This window comes from Carcharodon carcharias, chromosome 7 (assembly GCF_017639515.1).
Source record: "Carcharodon carcharias isolate sCarCar2 chromosome 7, sCarCar2.pri, whole genome shotgun sequence".
Taxonomy (NCBI): domain Eukaryota; kingdom Metazoa; phylum Chordata; class Chondrichthyes; order Lamniformes; family Lamnidae; genus Carcharodon; species Carcharodon carcharias.
The window spans coordinates 17,649,197-17,674,138 of record NC_054473.1 but is presented as its reverse complement, the minus strand read 5'-3'; positions in this window follow the sequence as shown (position 1 = coordinate 17,674,138).

Here is a 24,942-nt window from a genome sequence, read left to right as displayed (position 1 = left end):
CAAGCCAGGCTGCTCTCGAGAGCAGAGGGGTGGAGTCAGGAGCCCAGAGTGCGGGCTGGAGAAGCTGGGAGGCCGGAAGCCTGGGAGACAGGGAAAGAGAGAGAGAGAGAGAGGAGAGCAAGGCAGCATTAAGGAGCAGGAGTTGAAGTCCGAGGCTGGAGAGTCACAGCACCAAGGTGCCCAAGGCAGGAGTAGGGAAGATTGAGGTCACTGATGATTGCTGGGGAGCCGGGATGTGTCAGTGGGGTGGGTGAACAGCTGATGGAGACCTAGGCAGACCACATGGACAGCACCCCTGAGTTCAAGAGGCCGTGAGGAGGGGAAGCCCCCTTTCATGTCCAAGGGACTAGGTAATCAGGTTCACGAGGTCACAGGAAGTTAGGTCCACCAGCTGAATTCTGTTATCTGCCTGATTAGAGGTCAGGAAATCAGCTCTCGACTGTAACCGGGTGGATCTAGGACGTCAGCCATGAATATTCAATGTAGATAGTTTGTTCCTTTAAGTTAAGCTTTCCCTCTAGAGTTTATACAGATTTGATGCCGGTGGAATAAAGGAACCCTGTTTTAGAACCATCGTGCTTGAATCTCACATTTCATTAAGAAAACCGGCCATTTCAAATGCACTTGTAAGAATACACATAATGTAATTGATAAGAGATTTAATTGTCCTTTCACCAGTAACAATGGAGAATGCTTCATCCTCCCAACTGCCTATCTGTGAAAAATTTCAGTATAAAGTAACCCTGTGCTAGCCCTTATCCAACTAAAACCGAACTGAAACTGTTTTTGCTTACTTATTGATGGGCTGTGGGCTTCGCTGGCTGGGCCAGCATTTATTGCCCATCCCTAGTTGCCCTTGAGAAGGTGATGGTGAGCTGCCTTCTTGAACCATTGCAGTCCATGTAGTGTAGATACACCCACAGTGCTATTAGGAAGGGAACTCCAGGATTTTGACCCAGTGATAGTGAAGGAACGGCGATATATTTCCAAGCCTGGATGGTGAGTGGCTTGGAGGGGAAATTCCAGATGGTGGTGTTCCCATCCATCTGCTGCCCTTGTCCTTCTACGTGGTAGTGGTCATGGGTTTGGAAGGTGCTGTCGAAGGAGCCTTGGTGAATTCCTGCAGTGCATCTTGTAGATGGTACACACTGCTGCTGCTGTGCATCGTTGGTAGAGGGAGTGAATGTTTATGGATGTGGTGCCAATCAAGCGGTCTGCTTTGTCCTGGATGGTGTCGAGCTTCTTGAGTGCTGTGGGAGCTGCACTCATCCAGGCAAGTGGAGATTATTCCATCACATTCCTGACTTGTCATTGTAGATGGTGGACAGGCTTTGGAGAGTCAGGAGGTGAGTTACTCGTCACATGATTCCTAGCCTCTGACCTGTCTCAACTTGCTTTGTATGGGGCACTGCTCGCTCAATCCAGATCATGTATAACTAATCCTGATCAGAACAGTGAATAAAGCAACTTGTGTTACTTTACATGTTTTTTTTCTTAAGAGCTGTAAGAAGTGTATATAGCTCTTGGGTAATTTGTACCATTTTCGAAATTACATAGTATTTGCCACGTCAATTGCAAGTCTTGTACTCTTTTGAATACTGTATTTTCTGAACTCTAAGATGCACCTTTTTCTCTGGAAAAGCATTGACTAAAGTTGCCGTGGGTCTAATGGCCCATAGTTGCACCCAGTTATTTCCTAAATCCTTTTAAAATCCTGCTGTGTCTGAAAGTCCAGAAAATACGTACTCGGATTGCACAGGTGAGTATGAAACAGCCTCGCATTTATACAACTCATGTCATGACCACCAGACTTCTCAAAGTGCTTTGCAATAATTAAGTGCTTTTGAAGTTTAGTCACTGTTGTAAACTAGGAAACAGGGCAGCCAGTTTGTGCACGACAAGTACCCACAAACAACAATATGATAATGACCAGGTAATGTGTTTTTTTGTGATTTTGATTGAGGGATGAATATTGGCCAGGACATCAGGGATAACTCTCCTGCTCTTCTTTGAAGTAGTGCCATGGGATCTTTATTTCCACCTGAGAGAGAAGATGAGGCCTCAGTTAAACATCTCATTCAAAAGCTACCAGTGCTGCACTCACTCTGTTCTGAACTGGAATGTCAGCCTTGATTTTCAAGCCCTGGGATTATTCATTCATGGGATGTGGGCATCGCTGGCTAGGGCAGCATTTATTGCCCATCCCTAATTGCCCTAGGTGGTGGTGAGCTTCTTGAAAAGGTGCAGTCCCTGTAGGATAGGTACACCCACAGTGCTGTTAGGGTGGGAGTTCCAGGATTTTGATCCAGCGGCAGTGAAGGAACAGCGATATATTTCCAAGGATAGTGAGTGGCTTAGAGGAGAACTTCCAGGTGGTGGTGTTCCCATGTATCTGCTGCCCTTGTCCTTCTAGATAGTAGCAGTTATGGGTTTGGAAGGTGCTGTCTAAAGAGCCTTGGTGAGTTTCTGCAGTGCATCTTGTAGATGGTACACACAGCGCCACTGTTCGTCCGTGATGGAAGGACTGAATGTTTATGGAAGGGCTGTCAATCAAGCGAGCTGCTTTGTCCTGGATGGTGTCAAGCTTCTTGAGTGTTGTTGGTGCTGCACTCATCCAGGCAAGTGGACAGTATTCCATCACACTCCTGACTTGTGCCTTGTAGATGGTGGACAGGCTTTGAGGAGTCTGGAGGTGAGTTACTTGCCGTGGGATTCCTAGTCTCTGACCTGCTTTTGTAGTCACAGTATTTATATGGCTAGACCAGTTAAGTTTCTGGTCAATGGTAACCTCCAGGACGTTGTTAGTGGGGGATTCAGCAATGGTAATGCCATTGAATGTCACGAGGAGATGGTTAGATTCTCTCTTAAACCCACAAGAACCCACAATCCTCTGACTCAGAGATAAGAATGCTTCCAACTGAGCCACTGGTGACAACATAGATAGTAATACACATTAACCTCTATCTCTGTCCACTGTTATGCAGTAAAACTTGTGCAGGATATTGCATTTTGAGTTGGGACATTGGGGTGAAGAACGAGTCTCTACCCTGTACGTTGTTGTGAACCCAATAGTGATTTTGGCTGAACTGGCCAATTAGTGACCAGAGGGTATGTTTGCTGTCCAGTTAAGGAAAGTGGGTGGTTTCTTAAAACTGGAGGGCCAATTTGAGGCACGGAAGGGGCTGCAGCCTGGCGATGTGGGTAAGGGAGAGAGGTGCCCTCTGGGCAACTCTTTTGAGTTAAAACATGGCACAGCTGCCAGCAGTGTGGAGGGGGCACCCCCTCCACAGGATGGGCCTGCAGGCAAAGCTGTGTCCAGATAGGCAGGGGAAAGCCTCAAGGCTGCTCGGAGAGCTGCTCCCCCAAGTCTGCCACCAGGAGGCTGCCTTGAAGCACGTCCTGGGGGTGGGGAGGGGGTTGGGGGTGGAGTGGTTAGTGAGGGGCAGCCTGCAGGCCAAAAGGTCCAGTCATCGTCTGCTAATTGGCCTTTAAATTACCTCAGTTGTCTACCCACCAGAGGCAGGATGATGCCTGCAAACAGGCACGCTGGCTAGTGGTGCGAAAATAAACACCCGCCCGTCTCCATTCCCAACTGCGCAGCCTGCGAAAATCCTGCTCCTTGCCTCACCATTCAGAATCTGGTCAAGTACAGTTGATTGAGGCCTACCAGGACAGTCGACCTCCAGGGACAAGCTCAAGGCTACTTTCAACTGTGTGACAAATGACCTGAAATAATTAGCCACAGGGCAGCTCATCAGCTCCTGCTGGGCCGTGTGCAACACACTGCACAAGGTGCCATTGTGGATATGTAGTCTTTCTCACAGGTAGGAAACGCCACACTGACAGGCCGTGTAGCGCAAGCTGAAATACTAATTCAGAGTTGGCGTCTGATGTTAACTTTTGCAGAAAGCAGGATTTCAGCAGGTTAAATAAAAAACATTTCTTAATTCTCTCCATGGGAACACCCTGAGCCTACACCGCACCTTTAATTCTTCCTATGATTTGGTGTCCAAAACGATTCTCAGTACTTTGTGTCTGGTTTCATGTCCTGCATGAGGTCCACAATACATCTTTGCTTTTGTTTTCAGTGTTCCTGGATACAAATCCAAAGGTTTTAAAGATCTGGGCAGCTTTCGCATCAAGTATAGGTTTACAAAATACACATTGGCCTGAATTTTACACTCCCCCGCCGGCAGGTTTGTAGGTGAGGGACGAGCACGAATTAACTTGGCTGGACTTCCCGTGGGGTTCCCACCCACCCCAGCCTCTCTGACTACCCCAGAGTACTGAGGGAGGCAAGGGAGGAGATTGCTGGGGCCTTGACAGAAATCTTTGTATCCTCACTGGCTACGGGTGAGGTCCCAGAGGACTGGAGAATGGCCAATGTTGTTCCACTGTTTAAGAAGAGTAGCAGGGATAATCCAGGAAATTACAGGCCGGTGAGCCTTATGTCAGTGGTTGGGAAATTATTGGAGAAGATTCTTCGTGACAGGATTTACTACCATTTGGAAGCAAATGGGCGTATTAGTGAGAGGCAGCATGGTTCTGTGAAGGGGAGTTCGTGTCTCACTAGTTTGATCAATTTTTTCGAGGAAGTGACAAAGATGATCGACGATGGAAGGGCAGTGGATGTTATCTACATGGATTTCAGTAAGGCCTTTGACAAGGTCCCTCATGGCAGACTGGTACAGAAGGTAAAGTCGCACGGGATCAGAGGTGAGCTGGCAGGATAGATACAGAATTGGCTTCGTCATAGAAGACAGAGGGTAGCAGTTGAAGGGTGCTTTTCTGAATGGAGAGCTGTGACTAGTGGAGTTCTGCAGGGATCAGTGCTGGGACCTTTGCTGTTTGTAGAATACGTAAATGATTTGGAGGAAAATGTAACTGGGCTAATTAGTAAGTTTGCAGACGACACTAAGGTTGGAGGAGTTGCAGATAGTGAAGAGGATCGTCAAAGGATACAACGGGATATAGATCGGTTGGAGAGTTGGGCGGAGAAATGGCGGATGGAGTTTAATATGGACAAATGCAAGGTAATTCATTTTGGAAGGTCTAATACAGGCAGGAATTATACAGTAAATGACAGAACCCTTAAGTGCATCGAGGGGCAGAGGGATCTGGGTGTACAGGTCCACAGGTCACTGAAAGTGGCAGTGCAGGTGGATAAGGTAGTCAGGAAGGCATATGGCATGCTTGCCTTCATTGGCAGGGCTATTGAGTATAAAAGCTGGGAAGTCATGCTGCAGCTGTATAGAACCTTGGTTAGGCCACACTTGGAATATTGCATGCAATTCTGGTCACCACATTACCAGAAGGATATGGAGGCATTGGAGAGGCTGCAGAGGAGGTTTACCAGGATGCTGCCTGGTCTAGAGGTTATTAGCTATAAGGAGAGGGTGGAGAAACTCAGAATGTTCTCACTGGAGCGACGGAGATTGAGGAGCAACTTGATAGAAGTTTACAAAATTATGAGTGGCATGGGCAGAGTAGATAGTCGGAAGCTTTTTCCGAGGGTGAAAGAGTCAATTATAAGGGGACATAGATTAAAGGTGAGAGGAGAAAGCTATAGAGGAGATGTGCAGGGCAAGTTTTTTATGCAGAGGGTAGTGAGTGTCTGGAATTCGCTGCCAGAGGAGGTGGTGGAAGCAGATACGATAGTGGTGTTTAAGAGGTAGCTTGACGAATACATGAATAGGATGGGAATAGAGGAATACAGACCACGGAAGTGCAAAATGTTTTAGTTGATGGGCAATATGATCGGCGCAGGCTTGGAGGGCGGAAGGGCCTGTTCCTGTGCTGTACTTTTCTTTGAATCTTTGAATCTTTGAATTTTACACAGGGTGGCTGAGGCCTCAGACAGGCCATGAGCCCTTGCCCCAATTGAGGCCATTGAGTCGCTAATTATTGACCACTTAAGGGTCGTTTTCCACCCAGCCTCAAACTTTAGGCTAGCAGGAGGAGTTCCCAGATGTGGGGGATACTCAAAAATAATCAGGTTTAGGCGTTGGGTAGTGTAGGGGTGGGTGGTGAGCACCTCCATCAGAAGCCCCCTTTTAACTTTAGGTGCTCCCCCTTTAAGGTCCGGTAACTGCCGTACCTCCATCCCCCAACTCCCCTGCTTCTCCCCAGTCCCCCACTGCCCAGCCCTCCTAGGCCTCGCCTACCATCCCCCCTCTGAGACCTCCAAAACTTACCTGTTCCTGGAATCCCTGGGTTCAGGCTCTGGGCAGTGCATGCAGTCCCAGTTCTGTCCACTACAGCTTCTGGCGCTGCAGGGACTAGGGAGCTGCTAGCCAATCTGATTGGCCGGCAGCACTCTAAGGTGGGACGTCCTCCTGTGCGAGGGGTGCAAGTCCCGCCTGCAGCTAATTAACACTCATTGGAGCGTGAAGTGGCTGTGGGGCAGGCAGTGTCCGGAGAGATGTGTTACCCGCCGACCCTTCGGATGGCAGGAGTGGAAACCCCACCATCCTAAAAATCCTGGCCTTTATCTTGGTACCTAATACCCATTATCATCAGGTGGAATTGTTGAAACAAATTATACAATGTTTCTATTGTTGAATTAATTTGGTCTCTCTTTGGCTGTGGATGCTGGACCTTCAAGATGGAGAATGAGAGGTTTTTGTTGGGTGATGGCATCAAAGGTATATGGAGCAAAGGTGAGCAAATGGGATTTGAGAAACAGATCAACCATCATCTAACTGAATGGCAGAACAGGCTTGAGGGGCTGAATGGTCCATGTATCTAAGGATGTGATTGCACTGGAGGGGGTGCAGAGGAGATTCACCAGGATGTTGCCTGGGATGAAACATTTAAGTTATGAAGAGAGGTTGGATAGACCTGAGTTGTTTTCATTGGGGCAGAGAAGACTGACGGACGACCTGATCGAGGTGTATAAGATTATGAGGGGCATGGACAGGGTGGATAGGGAGCAGCTGTTGAAGAGTCAGCCACGAGGGGACATAAGTTCAAGGTGAGGGGCAGGAGGTTTAGGAGGGAGGTGAGGAAAAACTTTTTTACCCAGAGGGTGGTGACGATCTGGAATGCACTGCCTGGGAGGGTGGTGGAGGCGGGTTGCCTCACATCCTTTAAAAAGTACTTGAATGAGCACTTGGCACGTCATAACATTCAAGTCTATGGGCCAAGTGCTGGTAAATGGGATTGGGTAGGTAGGTCAGGTGTTTCTCACGTGTCGGTGCAGACTCGATGGGCTGAAGGGCCTCTTCTGCACTGTGTGATTCTGTGATTCTGTGATCTATGGTCCTGATCAATGAGGAAAGTTTTGTACCCCAGCTGTTGTCAAGGGTTCTCAAACTAGAGATAGCAGGAGCTAACTGCAGGGCAAACCTCTTTGTACTACATTCAAGTGTTTGCTTATCACCCTACTGTGATGCAGACAGCATGGCCCATTGCAAGGAAGACCATCCACCCAAGTGCAGCAGGAGCAGCAGGGAAGCCATTAAGTCATCATCAAGATCAGGGCACTGGCTTAGTGCCCCACGCAGTGGCCAGGCTGTAACATGGGAAGACAGCAGCCTTGCCATTTTCTGCCAGAAACATTTAGATCTGCTTCAGCTGTAACATAGCCTCGACCTCCTGCTGTGCAGCCTCTTCCGGCTCACTTGCTGGGGTGCTGGCACAGCCGGAACCCTGAACAACACTGGCAAAATTGCCATGTGGTGTGAAAGTTGCAGATACTTAGTCACTTAACAACCTTCATTGGCATCCCGCTGTGGATGCGAGGCTTGCTAGCATCGGATCCAGCCCCATTTGGAATGCAGTCGGAGATGGAACTCATCGGCAAACCCACCCAATCCATCTTTTCCAGGATTTTCCTGCCCTCTCGCCTTTACACCCATATACAAGGGCCTGGTAAAATTCAGCTCAACGTTTCATTGGCCTTTCGTCCGAACATGGTGAGCTTGCTGTCCCCTGAACAAGGTTGGAAGCACACAGGAACTTTGTGGGTCAGATTTCATAATGTTCATACTGTCAGTCTGTTGGGGAGAAAAAGCCTACCCATTCATTTTTCAGCCACAGGACTGCACTCAGTGTCAGTCATAGATTAGTTAATGGGTAAATTCAGAATATATTTCTGCTGAATGTCAACCTGTATAGTAACTAAGATAAAGGATGGAAACAGAAAGAATCAATGTGCCCATTAAGGAATTTTTATTAAGCAGAATCACAGAACTGTTACGGCGCAGAAGGGGGCCATTTGGCCCATCATCTCTGTACTAGCTCTCTGAACGAACAACTCATCCAGTGCCATTTCCCTACTTTCTCCCCGTAATCCTACACATTCTTCCTTTTCAGATAACAGTCCAATTCCCTTCTGAATGCTTCAATTGAACTTGCGTCCACCACACTCATGGGGAGTGCATTCCAAACCCTGGCCAGTCACTGCAGAAAAACTATAATCCTCATATCACTTTTGCTTCTTTTGCTAATTACTTTAAACCTATGCCCTCTCATTTTTGATCCTTTCACGAGCCGAAACAGTTTCTCCCTATCTACTCTGTCCAGAAATACGAACAGACGAATTAGGAACAGGAGTAGGCCACTTGGCCCCTCAAGCCTGCTCTGCTATTAAATAGGATCTTGGCTGATCTGATAGTGACCTCAATCCCACATTCTTGCCTACCCCTGATAACCTTTCACCCCCTTGTTAATCATGAATCTATCTAGCTTTGCCTTAAAAATATTCAATGACTCTGTTTTCATGACCTTTTAAGAAAGAGAGTTCCAAAGACTCACAACTCTCTGAGTGAAAACATTTCTCCTCATCTCTGTATTAAATGAACGGCCCCTTATTTTTAAACAGTGATCCCTTGTTCTAGACTCTCCCACCAAGAGAAAATATCCTCTCCATATCCACCCTGCCAAGACCTCTCAGGATTTTAAAGGTTTCAATCAAGTTGCCTCTTAATCTTCTAAATTCCAGTGGATACAAGACTGGCCTGTCCAACCTTTCCTCATAAGACCCATCCATTCCTGGTATTAGTATAGTAAACCTTCTCTGAACTGCTTCTAACCCATTTACATCTTTCCCTAAATAAGGTGATCAAAACTGTACACAATACTCCAGATGTGGTTTCACCAGTGCCCTGTATAACTGAAGCATAACCTCCCTACTTTTGTAATCAATTCCCCTCACAATATATGATAACTTTCTATAAGTTTTCCTAATTACCTGCACACTAGCCTTTTGTGATTCATGCACTAGAACACCCAGACCCTTCTGAATCTCTGAGCTCTTCAATCTCTCACCATACGGATAATAAGCTTCTTTTTTATCCTTCCTGCCAAAATGAACAATTTCACATTTGCCCACATTATACTCCCCATGATTTTGAACACATCTATCAAATCTCTGCTCAACCTTCTTTTCTCTAAGGAGATCTGCCCTAACTTCTCCAATCTATTTTCATAACTGAAGTTGCTCATCCCTGGAACCATTTCCTGTGAATAAACCAGCCAGAGAACAATGCGTGTCAGTCAGATTGATGCTCAGATTGCCAGTTTGTGTTGTAAACAAATGCATTTTTTTTAAAGTTACATTATTGTCAGTCAATTGCATTGTAATCTTAATAACAAATTCTCATCAATCACCCACTGTTATATTGAAAAGGCCAGAAATGAGTCACAAACTCCAATATAGAGTTCAGTTGAGCTTTGCCCTCTGGGTTTTTCATTCAGCCTCAAGTTGAGTCCACATTATTCTTTTGATTACATTGCTGTGAAGCACCTTGAGATTTTCTTTGCGCATTAAAAGCACTAGATATATGCGCAGGATATTGTTGAGTTACATAATTTGTAAAGCATTGCCTGAAAGAGTTTTGGAGGTTGTTTCAATCATAACCGTCAAAAGGGAACTGGAAATGTATTTGAAAAGGAACACCCTGCAGGGCTGAGGGGCATTGTGACTAATTAAAAAGTGCTTTCAAAGACCTGGTACAGACATGATGGGCTGAGTGGCCTCCTTCTCTGCTACATTATTCTGAGATACTTTTATTCAGACTATCTTTGATCTTAAAATTTACAGCACAGAAGGAGACAAACATATTGGTGTCTAGACGAGCTCTTCAACTAAATGCCTCTTTCTTGGGTAATCTCTCCATTCAAATACTCATGCAGGACTTCAGAAGAAGAGTCATACGGACTTGAAACGTTAACTCTGTCTTTCTCTCCACAGATGCTGTCAGACCTGCTGAGTTTTTCCAGCAATTTTTGTTCTTGTCTCGTGTAGGACTTGGTGGTGTGGTTACATTAAATAGTCAAGTTCAGGAATGAAACCCTGCCCAGTATATATTCTGGTCTTTTTACCCCGTTTATATGAACGATGTGACAATGTGCCAACTGCACAGGAGAATTTCTAATTAGCTTCTTTAGAAATGGTGAAAATTGCTGATGTTGTACAGCCTGTAACCACAATTTGATGTGTTAATATTCTGCTACCAGATACTTCCAATCTATTTAGTAACATGCAAATGGATAGCCATAGCTGTATATTCTATGCAATTCCATGTAATTTTATGCTAAAAAAAATCCTCTAATAGTAAAATATTATTAATGCACCAATTTGGTTGTCACTTTGACTCTTGAAAATTGATCTGAAGCTCCATAGGAACAACTCTCAATCTTCTTACTAGCCCCCCACAGCCCCTGTTGCCTTTTCCTGACTGTAGTGGGGCCACTATGAAGATGTGGGTTGAAAACTCAGCAGATCACTGAAGTGGTAAGTGGGTTCACAGCACAGGTTCCAACTGATTCAGGCTGCCAATGGCAGTTGAGGTTCTATTTATGCCATAAGACCCTGATTTGCATATTAAAAGGAGTCCATCCACCAGCAACGGGTGACCGCTTTAGACATGAGGTAGTAGGTCCCTTTCAAAATGGAGCCTGTCTCATTGAGGGTGTTAATGGGGCTAAGGCCACTGCCTCCATTTTGAGGTTATTGTTAGCTCTGTTAACCCCAGGAGAAGGGAGTGAAAATCAGATCTCATAATGGCACTGAAAGTAGCCCTGTTAGTCTTTTCATTCTGATGAGAGCCTGTCCTGTCCTGTCCTGTCCTGTCTTGTCCTGTCCTGTCCTGTCCTGTCTTGTCCTGTCCTGTCCTGCCCTGTCCTGTCCTGTCCTGTCCTGTCCTGTCTTGTCCTGTCCTGTCCTGTCTTGTCCTGTCCTGTCCTGTCCTGTCCTGTCCTGTCCTGTCCTGTCTTGTCCTGTCCTATCCTGCCCTGTCCTGTCCTGTCCTGTCCTGTCCTGCCTTGTCCTATCCTGCCCTGTCCTGTCCTGTCCTGTCCTGTCCTGTCTTGTCCTGTCCTGTCTTGTCCTGTCCTGTCCTGTCCTGTCTTGTCCTGTCCTGTCCTGCCCTGTCCTGTCCTGTCTTGCCTTCTCCTGCTTGTAGCTACTCCTTCCAGGAGATCTGCAGTCATGGCATGTCATGCTTGCCTGTCTTGTGTCATCCTCACACATCCACCAAGTCTCACCTGTAACCAAGCTGTGATGTCCATGATTCAACTATGCCTAGGTCTAGCCCTGGTTCTGCTGCCCTCCAATTTCCCTCTGGAACAGATCTCTGTAGCTTTTCAGCTCCGATCAAATGGGCCAAAATACTGACATTTTCTTTTCTGGATGTACATTTTTTTAGAGTTCTGTTTGTCTTGCTATTTCAAGCACCTGCTCATTTTCCTTGTGGCCTGTATATACGAATACAGCTCATCCATATTTAGCATCCACATTTCAAGCATCTCTATTTTCTTCCACAGATATTCATTTATTGTCCAGGTTCCTGAGGCAATGTGCGAAATAGACAGAAAGAAGCATCTTCTGAGTTTTGTCCTTGTTACAGGCTCAAGTTTTCTTGTTGATAACACATCTTTCATCCTCACAAAAATTACTTCTGGCTGTCTCTATCCTTCTTCTGACCTCTGCATCCTGTAGAGAGAAATTAAAATAATCTCCCAGGTAAATATTAAACCAAGCCAAAAGGTAGGAATCTGGGTTTATTAGCGCAGTGATTATCCTTTATTTTGAAACTGCAGCAAGGAAACTTGATGCACAAAAGTAATGTCCAAGAGAATGGGAATAGAAAGAATGCTCTTTAATTTGCAGAAGTTTCCAAGCCTGGTTTTCTGTGCTCTCACTTCAGAAGTCAGTAGTGAATAAATACAGCGACTCACAATGATGCATGTAGGTACTTGTACATAGGATTGCTGAACTTCACAAGAGCTGAATAGTGCCATTTATCCCCAGTCAACTGGGATAAAACTACACAAAACCCTTGGGAGATAGGAAGAGTATGGATTGCTTACTCACTGACCAGTTAGATAGAATTCACATTTCAAGCATCTCTATTTTCTTCCACAGAGGCAATCTGTGAAATAGACAGAATGAAGCATCTTCTGAGTTTTGTCCTTGTTACAGGCTCAAGTATTGTAGGTATTGTTAGATATATTTGTGTTGTTGTTATTCAATAGGAAAAATTAATAGATTACATAAATTTAAAAAAATGAAGTACAGCTTGCGAATTAGATCAGTTTGAATATCATCCAGGCTCTGAGACCTGGTTTAAATCTGGCCCACATTGACCTTATTTATAGCTTGAAGAGCCTTAATTAAAGTAAGACTATGTATCAGCCCTGGATTGAACCCTCATAAGTTGCCTTGGATCGCATGGACAAACCCTATTTGAAGCCCTTCTGTCTGAAGTGAGAGTGCAACCAACTAAGTCTCTAAATGAAAGCTCAGCAACTAGACCAGGCAAATTTAAAGGATTGCAAAGTTCCACATAGCTGGCACCTTAACAGGAAATTGCACATTATATAGAACATATAGCACAGAAACAGGCCATTCAGCCCAACAGGTCCATGCCAATGTTTAAGCTCCACACAAGCCTCCTTCTAAATTCTTTCATCTAACCTTATCAGCGTATCCTTTCATTTTCTCCCCCATGTACTTATCTAGCTTCCCCTTAAATGTATCTATGCTATTTGCCTCAACTGCTTTCTTTCCTTCTCTCTGTCTCTCTCCATCTTTCTTTCCATGTTCAGGAGGCAGGCTGACAGCATATATCACAAAACTGCTCAGATTGCATATGTCCAGCCTGCGATCTTCACTAAAGCAACCAGATCATAAATCACAGGTTAAATGTGATGTGAGTTAATGTGTACTCCATGCCGGTTGTGAACTAGCAACAGCTGTTGCGATTGGGTCCTCCTGACTTGGACTCTAGGCATGGGACTTGGCACTTAGAGATACTGTAGACATACTCTGGTAGCTGCTTAACACTTGTTCCTTAGTAGTGCTTCTAAACAGGTTACAGATTAGGCATGTAGCTCCTGGGGATGATTCCAACTTCTCTCTCGAGGGAGGGTGTCTAACATATGACTGACCAGTATCAGTGGTACATTATTATTTATGTCATACATTAGTATATCTCATCTGTTAACCCTTTATATTACAACTAAATGTCAAATTCCCTCTCTGATTGTGCAGTTTTCCTATCCCCATGACACAGCATATCCTATGACCTACAGTGAACAATGGGCATCTACAAGCAATCAGATAATGGGTAGAAGCATATAAAAATACAAATAGTTCTTCATTTTTCAACAAATGCCTTCATTTGAGTGAATCAGGCATGCTTTTTTTTATTCATTTATGGGATATGAGTGTCGCTGGCTAGGCCAACATTTATTGCCCATCCCTAGTTGCCCTTGAGAGGGTGGTGGTGAGCTGCCTTCTTAAACCTTTGCCGTCCCTGTGGTGTAGGTACCACAGTGGGGTGCCACAGGGTTCGATTCTTGGGCCCCAACTATTTACAATCTATATTAATAACTTTGATTCAGGGGTAGAAGCTATAGCTAAATTTGCAGATGACTCCAAAATAGGTGGGAAAATAAGTTACAATGAAGAAATAAGAAACTTACAAATGGATATGGACAGGTTAGGCAAATGGGCCAAAATTTGGTAGACGGAGTTTAACATGGATAAGTGTGAGGTTATCCATTTTGGTCAGAAGAATAAAAAGGCGACTTATTATTTAAATGGAGAGAAACTTCAGAATGCTTCAGTGCAGAGGGATCTGGGTGCCCTCGTGCATGAATCGTTGAAAGCTAGTATGCAGGTACAGCAGGTAATAAGGAAGGCAGATGGAATCTTGGTATTTATTGTTAAAGGAATAGAGTATAAAAATAGGGAAGTGTTGCTGCAACTGTACAAGGTATTGGTGAGACCGCACCTGGAGTACTGTGCACAGTTTTGGTCCCCTTACTTGAGGAAGGATATAATTGCGTTGGAGGCGGCTCAGAGGATGTTCACTAGATTGATTCCAGAGATACGGGGCTTGTCTTATGAGGAGAGATTGAGCAGTTTAGGCCGATACTCGCTAGAGTTTAGAAGGATGAGAGGAGATGTAATTGAGGTATATAAGATGCTAAAGGGGACAGACAAAGCAGACATGGAGTGGATATTTCCCCTTGTGGGGCATTCTAGAACGAGAAGCCATAATTTTAGGCTAAGGGGTGGTAAATTTAAATCAGAGATGAGGAGGAATTACTTTTCTCAAAGGGTGGTGAATCTGTGGAATTCACTACCTCAGGGTGCAGTGGATGCCGGGACAGTGAATAAATTTAAGGAGGAGATAGAGAGATTTTTAACTAACAATGAGTTGAAAGCTTATGGGGAGAGGGAGGGAAATTGGAGTTGAGGCCAAAATGAAATTAACCATGATCGTATTGAACGGCAGGGCAGGCTTGAGGAACTGAATTGCCTACCCCTGCTCCTAGTTCTTATGTTCTTATGTTATGTTCTTAAGGAGGGAGTTCCAGGATTTTGGCCCAGTGAAAGAACGACAATATATTTCCGAGTGAGGATGGTAAGTGGCTTGGAGACGAACTTCCAGGTGGCGGTGTTCCCATCTATCTGTTGCCCTTGTCCTTCTAGGTGGTAGAGGTCGTGGGTTTAGAAGGTGCTGTCTAAAGAGCTTTGGTGAGTTCCTGTAGTACCTCTTGTAGATGGTAGTCATTGCTGCCACTATGCATTGGTGGTGGAGGGAATGAATGTTTGGGAATAGGTGCCAATCAAGTGGGTTGCTTTGTCCTGGATGGTTTCAAGCTTCTTGAGTGTTGTTGGAGCTGCACTCATCCAGGCAAGTGGAGTAAATAGCAAGACATTACATTAAAATAACCTGAAGCAAACTCTACACTTTTACCATGTCAGTCATTCTGCTTAATAGGAAGGCTTTAGTAATGCAGAGAAAAGCACTTAATGAAGTGCACTGCCCTAAATCTGATCTATTTCAGTTCATTGCACAAGAAAAGATCAATTATTTAAGATCAGTTAACAGGAGAACTACAGTCATCTGTGTTAAAAAAGCTCAATTTCTCTTAGTTGAAACCTGTAGCAATCACTGGAGTTTGCAGCAGTCCTGGTCAAAGGACTGTGTGTAAATGTTAACTTAGTCTGGTAAACAGCCAGATCAATCAAACTTTAGCCTTGGAATAAACAAAAGGAAGAGAGCCAGCATTCTGATGCTGAGTTCAGTTTTGGTCTCCAGTGCATTTCAGTATTTATGACAAAATAATTTTTTTAGTTGAAGGGAGTAGGTGCTTCGTTGGTGCAATGGGGAGACCGTACTGTCCTTTAACATCAGGGAGCAGAAATAAGTTGGCTCGAGTTGAGAGGATGCTGATGGGTCGGGGATAATGGGGAAGTGGGAGGGGCCTGATAGCTGTCTCCAACCACGGCTATTTGTTGCAGGTCATTGAAAAGATCTTCAGCTGTTCGTGTGCCCTCAAGAAAGAGAAGGGTATGTGAGTCCTTGAGAGGAGATACACCAGAATGTTCGTAGGATGACCGATTTCTTTTTCTGTGGCAACGCTGGCTAGACCAGCATTTATTGCCCATCTCTTTAGCTGCAAGGTTAGCTTGGAGAATCTGTGGTTGTTCTCCTTTGAGCAGAAGAGATTGAGGGTAAAGCACAAGATTATGACAGATTTAGATATGGTAGACATCAGATAGCTGATGTGCAAGGATTAAGGGACACAGATTTAAAGTTTTGGGCGAGAGATGCAGGGGGGATGTGAACAAGAGCCTTTTTTTAACACAGTGAGTGGTAATGACTTGGAATTCACTGCATATGAGGGTGGTGGAAGTGGGGACGATGAATGGTTTCAAAAGGATCTGCAGGGCTACGAAGGGAATGGGGTGGATTAGATTGCTCCACAGAGAGCTGGCATAGAGTCAATGGGCCGAATGGTCTCCTTCCATGCTGTAATGATTCTTTGACTCTATGGCCGGAGTTTTCCAGCCTCCCCCTACGGTGGGTTCCCTCGTGGCGGGGCCGGCAAGCCATTGAAGTCTCCGTTCACATCGGAGGGACTAGAAGATCCCACCAGCATGAGGGGCTGGAAAACTCTGACAGAGCTGGTCGAGGTCTTTAAGATTATGAAATGATTTAATGGGGAAGATGTAGAGAAAATGTTTCACCTTGTCCAATATTAGGGGCCAGACATATGAGATGGTCACCAATAAATCCAATCGGAATTCAGGAGGAAGGTCTTTACTTAGAGAATGGTTAGAATGTGGAACTCCCTACCGTAAAAAGTATTTAGGGTGAATAGCATTGGTGCTTTTGAAGGGGATCTAGATAAGCACATGAGGGGGGAAGAGATCAAAATTCCTGCTGATAGAATTGGATGGGGGCTGGGGGTATTGGCAATCAGGCTTATATGGAGGAAAAAGAAGAAAGATTCGCATTTATCTAGCACTTTTCACGACCATCAGATATCTCAAAACACTTTACAGCCAAAGAGGTACTTTTGAAGTGTAGTCACTGTTGCAATGTAGGAAAGGCTAATGGAGCAGAATGCAGGCACAGAGCAGTTGGGCTGAATGCCGTGTTACTGTCCTGTAAATTCTATGGAACATCCAAACTATTGAATGATACCCCTGTACATCTAATAGCAGCCTAATTTGTTGTATGCTAGAGATAAGGGCCCATATAGTAAGATACTGTACACATTTAATTCTGCTAAAGTATAAGATATCTTCAGATTCTGTTTTTAGTAGATTCATTCTGCGCACCAGGAGATTAAAACACAGGGATTGCCAGAATCTAGATTTCCCAAAGGCAGCCCTAGGCCCTGAGGTGATCTGATTTCTGTTCACTCCATCAGGTTTCTATATTATTCTGTTCTTCTTGACTGACTGACAAATCATCATCTTGCTACCTACTAGTACCTCTAAAATAGTTATTCTTTTGATTACTGTCAGAATCTTAGGACCCTGGTAGAATGTCACTATTCGTAATGGGCCAATGGAAACAAATTAATGCTTGCTATTGGGAACCCCCCACACATTAAAACAAATTGAAAATGACCAACATGTGCGATCAAATACTTTTAAAGGCGCAAATTGGTTGATAGCTTCAATTTTACTGAAATCATTTTCCCTTTCCATCCATTAGCTTCTCCTGAAGATTCCAGTAATTATTCTCTGATGTTCTATGTTAAAGATCCAAGTTTAGTGAATGAAAAAGCCATTTCCACATTTCAGTGGGTTGTATTTTCACCATGCGTGAATGGAAGCTGAAATTCTACTTCCTGCAAAACAGAATCCTGCATGTTTTGGCCATGAATGTTCACCAAAAATTAAACTAAATTATCAATTTTTTTCCTCTTCTACTTATTCTTTTTGTCTGATCACAGCCATCTTTTTTGTCTTATAAAACGGCTGTATTTGTTTTAACACTAACCTAAAACTTCAGTCTGTTGCATATGTGTTTTGGCCAGCTAGTGATTCCGTCCCAAATTCAGATACATGGTATTTAAACTGGGGATGGGCATTCCACGTGTAGGGGACTAACTGAAGCACTTTTCCGGATGAGGTGACCTGTTGCAATAAGACATGGTACCCAAGGCTCCTATCAGGCAGGAGCTTCACTGTCGATGGATCAAAATCCTGGGACTCCCGTCCTAACAGCACTGTGGATGTACCTACACCACGTGGACTGCAGAGGTTCAAGAAGGCAGCTCACCACCACCTTCTCAAGGGCAACTAGGGATGGGCAATAAATGCTGGCCCAGCCAGTGACGCCCACATCCCATGAAAGAATAAAAGAAAATTAAAGGGAAGAAAAATACTTCACTCTCCATAGCTTCCAGATGTAAGGCAGAGTTAAGGTTATCGATCCATCTAGGATTGGTTACATTCATGAGTTTTTCAGGAGGCAAACTGGATAAATTCGCAGGGTAAATCAGTAATGTTCCCACCTGTAGGAAGCCCTTCAGCCCCTCAAGCGAATTCATCATTCACTGCAATCCTGGCTGACCTGTATCTTATCTCCATCCATCCACTCCTCCCCTCAACCATAGTTTTATTTTTATACCCATGTCTAGCAAAAATCTATCAATTTCAAATTTAATATTACTAGCATCTACTGCCTTTTGTAGGAGAGAGTTCCAACTTGTATCACCCTTTGCAAAAAGAATTGATTCCTAACTTATCTCTTGAGTAGCCTCTGGCATTAAAGTTGTGTCTCCTTGACCTAGACTCCCCCGTCAGTGGATAAAGTTTCTCTCCATCTACTCTATCAATCCCTTCCAAAATCCTGAAAGCCTCCATCCATAGACTGCAGCGGTTCAAGAAGGCGGACTCACCGCCTCCTTCTCTTGGGATGGACAACAAATGCTGGTCTTGTCAGCGATGCTCACATCCCATAAAAGATTTAAAAAGAAATCACTCCTTACTTTCTACATTCCAGGGAATACAAGTCTAGTTTATGTAAGCTCTCCTCATAATCTCTTTGGTGAATCTGTACTTTTCCCCTCCCAATGTGAATAAGGTTTTTCTTAGATGGTGTGACACACTGAACTGTATACAGTACTCCAGATGTGCTTACACATGCTCTTGAAGCTTTTTGGGTTGAGAATAGAGTGCAGTGGGTGGCATTTGGGAGGGATTATTATACAGCCCACTCTTCCTGAACCATAAGATTTGGACCGTAAACTTGGTACTGCCTGATTTGTGGTTTTATTTTTTTTTTATTTGAAGCGTAGTCACTGTTGTAAAGAAGGAAACAAAGAAAGGCAACTTGGGGTTATCTTCCCTGCTCTTGCTTAAAATGGTGCTACAGGGCTCTTTTAGTCCACCTAAGGGTGCAGACAGGGTCTCAAGTTAATGTCTCATTCAAAAGATGGCACCTCTAACTGGACAGCATTCCTTTGGTACCACAACGAAATTTCAACCTAGATTATGTGCTGAAGTCTCTGGAATACGATTTGAACCCACAACCTTCTGACTCCAAGGCATGCCTAACTCCTAAACAAAAACAGAATTACTTGGAAAAACTCAGCAGGTCTGGCAGCATCGGCGGAGAAGAAAAGAGTTGACGTTTCAAGTCCTCATGACCCTTCAACAGAACTGATTTTTCTTTACAATGAGAGGGGTGAAATATAAGCTGGTTTAAGGTGGGGGGTGGGGGGGTGGTGGGGTGGCGGGGGGGGGGTGCAGGGGAGAGAGAGAGAGAAGTGGAGGGGGTGGTGTGGTTGTAGGGACAAGCAAGCAGTGATAGGAGCAGATCATCAAAATATGTCACAGACAAAGGAACAAAAGAACACAGAGGTGTTGATGTTGGTGATATTATCTAAATGAATGTGCTAATTAAGAATGGATGGTAGGGCACTCAAGGTATAGCTCTAGTGGGGGTGGGGGGGCATAAAAGATTTAAAAATAATGGAAATAGGTGGGAAAAGAAAAATCTATATAAATTATTGGTAAAAAAGGAAGGGGGAAGAAACATAAAGGGGGTGGGGATGGAGGGGGGAGCTCAAGCCCTAAAGTTGTTGAATTCAATATTCAGTCCAGAAGGCTGTAAAGTGCCTAGTCGGAAGATGAGGTGCTGTTCCTCCAGTTTGCATTAGGCTTCACTGGAACAATGCAGCAGGCCAAGGACAGACATGTGGGCAAGAGAGCAGGGTGGTGTGTTAAAATGGCAAGCAACAGGGAGGTTTGGGTCATTCTTGCGGACAGACCCCAGGTGTTCTGCAAAGCGGTCACCCAGTTTACGTTTGGTCTCTCCAATGTAGAGGAGACCACATTGGGAGCAACGAATGCAGTAGACTAAGTTGGGGGAAATGCAAGTGAAATGCTGCTTCACTTGAAAGGAGTGTTTGGGCCCTTGGATGGTGAGGAGAGAGGAAATGAAGGGGCAGGTGTTACATCTTTTGCGTGGGCATGGGGAGGTACCTTGAGTGCCCTACCATCCATTCTTAATTAGCACATTCGTTTAGATAATATCACCAACTTCAACACCTCTGTGTTCTTTTGTTCCTTTGTCTGTGAAATCTTTTGATGATCTGCTCCTATCACTGCTTGCTTGTCCCTACAACAACAACACCCCTCCACTTCTCTCCCCCCCCCCTCCCCCCACCTTAAACCAGCTTATATTTCACCCCTCTCATTGTAAAGAAAAATCAGTTCTGTTGAAGGGTCATGAGGACTCGAAACGTCAACTCTTCTTCTCCGCCGATGCTGCCAGACCTGCTGAGTTTTTCCAGGTAATTCTGTTTTAGTTTTGGATTTCCAGCATCCGCAGTTTTTTGTTTTTATTTTCATGCCTAACTCCTGTTGGTGTTGATTCAAACTGCTCCATTTGTCAGCATTAATGTCTTTCCTCTTGGAAAAGGAGGAGAAACAAAAAAAAACTTCTGAATGACATGTCTGCTTTATGGTTACACATGTGTCTGAGATCAACTTCACCTTGATGGTAAACTACCCTGCATCATATGTATCTCATATGTAATTTGCAGCTACAGTGCTGGTACTAAGGGATAATAAACTGTTCCATATTCTAGCATCATCTAGAGACTGTCTTGATCACAAGGAATTTCAAGAAAGTGATGAAACATACAGAGTAATAAGTAATTGACAAAGGAAAAGGAGCATTCTGGAAGGTATCTACAACATGTGGGCAAATTAATTGTCGGAATGTCTGTGTTAGTTAATCAGCTAACAGCAGCACTCACAGCTTGGGCAACAGAAGTAAGAACTTTTTTCCTGATGGGATACAGTTTGCAATATTAAAATTGTAGCTTGTTGTAGCAAGGAACTGAGAATGTAATTAGTTCACAGCTGGCGATATTCTCAAGACACAGTGCTGTGCGGTTGCATTTCAAATGATTCTGATGAAAATTTCCTCATGCAATCTGTTCAGGTACAGGCATAACTTTGTTGAAAGGTCCATCACTGGAGTTCTTCATACTTTGAATTACAGATAGCTGGAGTGCATTGCACATTGAATGACATGATTCAAGGGAATTGCATAATGAGGGCTTCAGAAATCAAACAGCAAAATCATGGTTCAAACATCTCAGCCAAACCCAGAGCTACTCATTCCTCAAAACAATCTCTCATATGTTACTCTACAGGTGATTGTGTGACAGCCTTATTCTCTCTTTGGTAAGATTTTAAATAAAATTATTAACAGGTGTCATGCAGGTTGTGATGAATGGCAAACTGCTATGATTTGAACTAAATGATTTAATTTGAATGGCATGTTTTATTTCCTAATATCATTATGTTATGAGGAACAGTGTGTATGCTTGTCAGAAACTTGAAATAGTTTTAAGTAAGTTATATTGGCATTTGTGGGTGTTAGGAACAAGATAAAGCTTTAAATTTAATTTATACTTTTTTAATTTGTGTGTTAAGAAAGGTGAAACCTGGGTTTGTTTTCATTTTAGAATTTTTTTTGAAATGGAGCCGGGAAGTCCCCTGTTTGTAAAAACTGCATTTTAATGAGGTTTTACGACTCTTGAAGTGAAGAGATGGATTTCCAAAAGGTTAGCAATTTAGGGAAGTTAAAACAATCACAAAAAGTAGGAAAAATAACTGTGCCGTTACCTAGCCACAGGGAATCAGAGACAGACAGAAAGGTAGATTTTAAACAAAAACAGAATTACCTGGAAAAACTCAGCAGGTCTGGCAGCATCGGCGGAGAAGAAAAGAGTTGACGTTTCGAGTCCTCATGACCCTTCGACAGAACTTGCGTTCGAGTCCAAGAAAGAGTTGAAATATAAGCTGGTTTAATTAAGGTAGATTTTAGTTCAGTTGATATGTGTGTACCACAGAGTGAAGACAGAAAAGGTCTAAGACTTTTTCTAGCTGGAAATGATGCCAGACCACTAAGGAAATGAGTTTAAGGAAATCAGATGTATTGCTCTAAAGTTAAAGTAATTGAGAATTTAGAGTGAGTTTTCTGGATATCTCAAGGGAGATACCAATTGTGGAAGGCCTTCTAGTGAACATTCAGAAGTCTGCTGGAAAAGAAACTTCTTAACAATTGAACCAACTCTAGCCTTGGTGTGGAAGTAGTGGTACCTCTTCACTGGAGTGCTGGATCTGTAAGGGTATTGTGGGATAAAAGGGATAACATGAGTTCGAATCATTTTTTCCTTGGTGCCTGTATTGAAATCTTTCCAATCTTTTTGTTGCCTAGTGTAATGTAGTTAATGTCTCTTGTTTAATAAATGTTTTATCTTTTTGTTAAAAAGTCAACAGCGGATCCCTGTGAATCTGTTTCTGTTAGTACCCTCCAAAGTTTAATAAGAAACTTATGGCCTATCAAGCCAGGTTCCATTCTGGATCTGACTTGCCCAGTAATAACAGCTGGGATCATAACAATGCTACCTGTAGGATAATGAACACCTAATTGAGTGTGTCTCTGAAATTGAACCTGATAGATGTTAAGTACACAGAAATCTCCAAATAATTATGGTGAGTAGACCAGAATCTTCTACAATAATCAGCAAAAATGACAGCCTAAACAATGAATTTAAACTATTTGTGACAAGAAATAGGTAAAAACCTATTTGTATGTTATTAGGAATGAACACTTTAACATGTTCATGTGAAGCCTTCTCACACTCAGGTTAACTCCTTCAACAAGTTTAAAGGAAAAATAATCCCAATGACAATGATGTCCAGAAGATGGTTTACAAGAAGGAGGTGTTTAAAAAGAAATTGCTACACATGGTTCATGTGCCACTTTGAATTGATGGAGATTATTTGGGGAATGATTCACCATCCCAGAAGGGTCTACCACATTTACTAATCACCATTGATCAGAAGCTTAACTCGATCAGCCATATCAATAAACTGTGCATGAAAAAGACTGAGTCCGGGCAGTCTGAGAGGTCAGGAGATTAGCTGTCCATCACATACCCAGCCTCTGCAGCATCTACAAGGCTCAAGCCAAGAACACTCACTAATTGCCCGGATGAATGCAGCCATAACAACATTCAAGAGGCTCAATGCCAGACAGCACAGGCTTACTCAGAGCATTGTAGCTGTGGGAAATGTTACTTTTCACTTTGTAGTGTTCAATTGTTCAACTGTGTTCAGTGTTTTATCATGTGTATCTGTTGACTGCTCATTGTGTATGATTAGTTCACTAAATTGAAGCAAGTTGCTATATGTGTGACAGAACAGACATTTATAGCATTGAATAAAGTTCCTGTTGCATGCAAATTTGCTGGAGTGTGTCATCTCTGCAAATCTCCAAAATATAAAACACAATGCACCTGAGAAACATGGTAATGTAGGGCAGAATTTTCCCTCTGTTGGGGGAGAAGTTCAGGAGTGAGCACATGGAGGCGTGCCTCCAATCGGCACTCCTGATTGGGGGTGTGCCGCCATTTTACATGGGTGGGCCAATTAAGGCCCGCCCAGCGTGACGTCTGCAAGGAAGTGCTATGCGCTCCCTGTGCGGGTGGGGTGGATTCCCTGAGCTGAGAGTTGCTCTTTTGTGCATGCTTGTGAAAGAATGCACTCATCTCCCTGAGGCTAAGTGCTGCCTCAGGGAGATCAGCTCCACAATAAAGAATCTTAAAAACAGAAAGAAAAAATTTCCCTGACATGTCCCCTCATGCGACATTGTCACATGAGTTGGGACATGTCCATCACTTTTAAATACACTTTTATTAAATTTTTAAAAACCTGCATGAAACCTCATCCCACACGTGGCTGAGGCTTCATGCTTTTTCTGAAGCCCGCCAGGGCTCCCAGCCTGTCCATCAACCTTAAGGTTGGACGGGCAGGTCCATTAATCATGTTAATTACTTTGTCAACGGCCCCAATAGCACAGCTGATTCGGCTGAGCCCCCACCGACCTGAAGATTGAAATGAAGCGGGGTAACATTGGGAGTTCTGTCTGACGTCATCCCGCATCATTTTACGGGTCAGTGAGTGGGCCTCACCCCCCCCCCCCCACCCAACAACTCACTGACCGGGAAATCCAGGCCGTAGTTCTAAGTTATAATTTTTTGACAATGCTCGGGTAGATGGTGCTGCAATGAAATGAATAAGTGAGAGCCTTCTGTGAGAACAAGGAAGATTGTGCAGAAATATGCTTGTGTTAAATACTGAAGTCGGATGTATTAAAGGAGCCTGTGGATTGACAGACTCCAGAGATTAAGTAGAAATCAGGGAAGGAAAGAATGGGTTTGGTCAATGGTAGTCAATATTTACAGGCGGTGATTCCAAGATGTTAACATGCAGATAAATGTAATGAAATTCATGTAAATGTTGGGATAGAAAGGGGAGCTGTGGCCAGAGCTGTCACCGAGCAGTTATAAAAAGTGAAGTACTACAATTGGATTGGGTGCTACAATGTCTTCTCCATGGAAAGAAGAAATCAGAGTTAGCTTAATTCCCAGGTCTGAGATTGTCACTGTGTTGTGATTGATAATGTTGTCCCAGAGTGCCCTATGCTCTTGCTATTATGGTCATGCTGCTGTTTTTGACTTGCAGTCTGCCATTATTGATTCATTGTTGATTCACCTTAATGGTTGCCTGGGCTCTCAGCCAAGACTCATTATGTATGCTTGGCTGACAGCCCAGTCAACTGTTACTCTTGTTGAAAGAGCTGCACCCCAGAG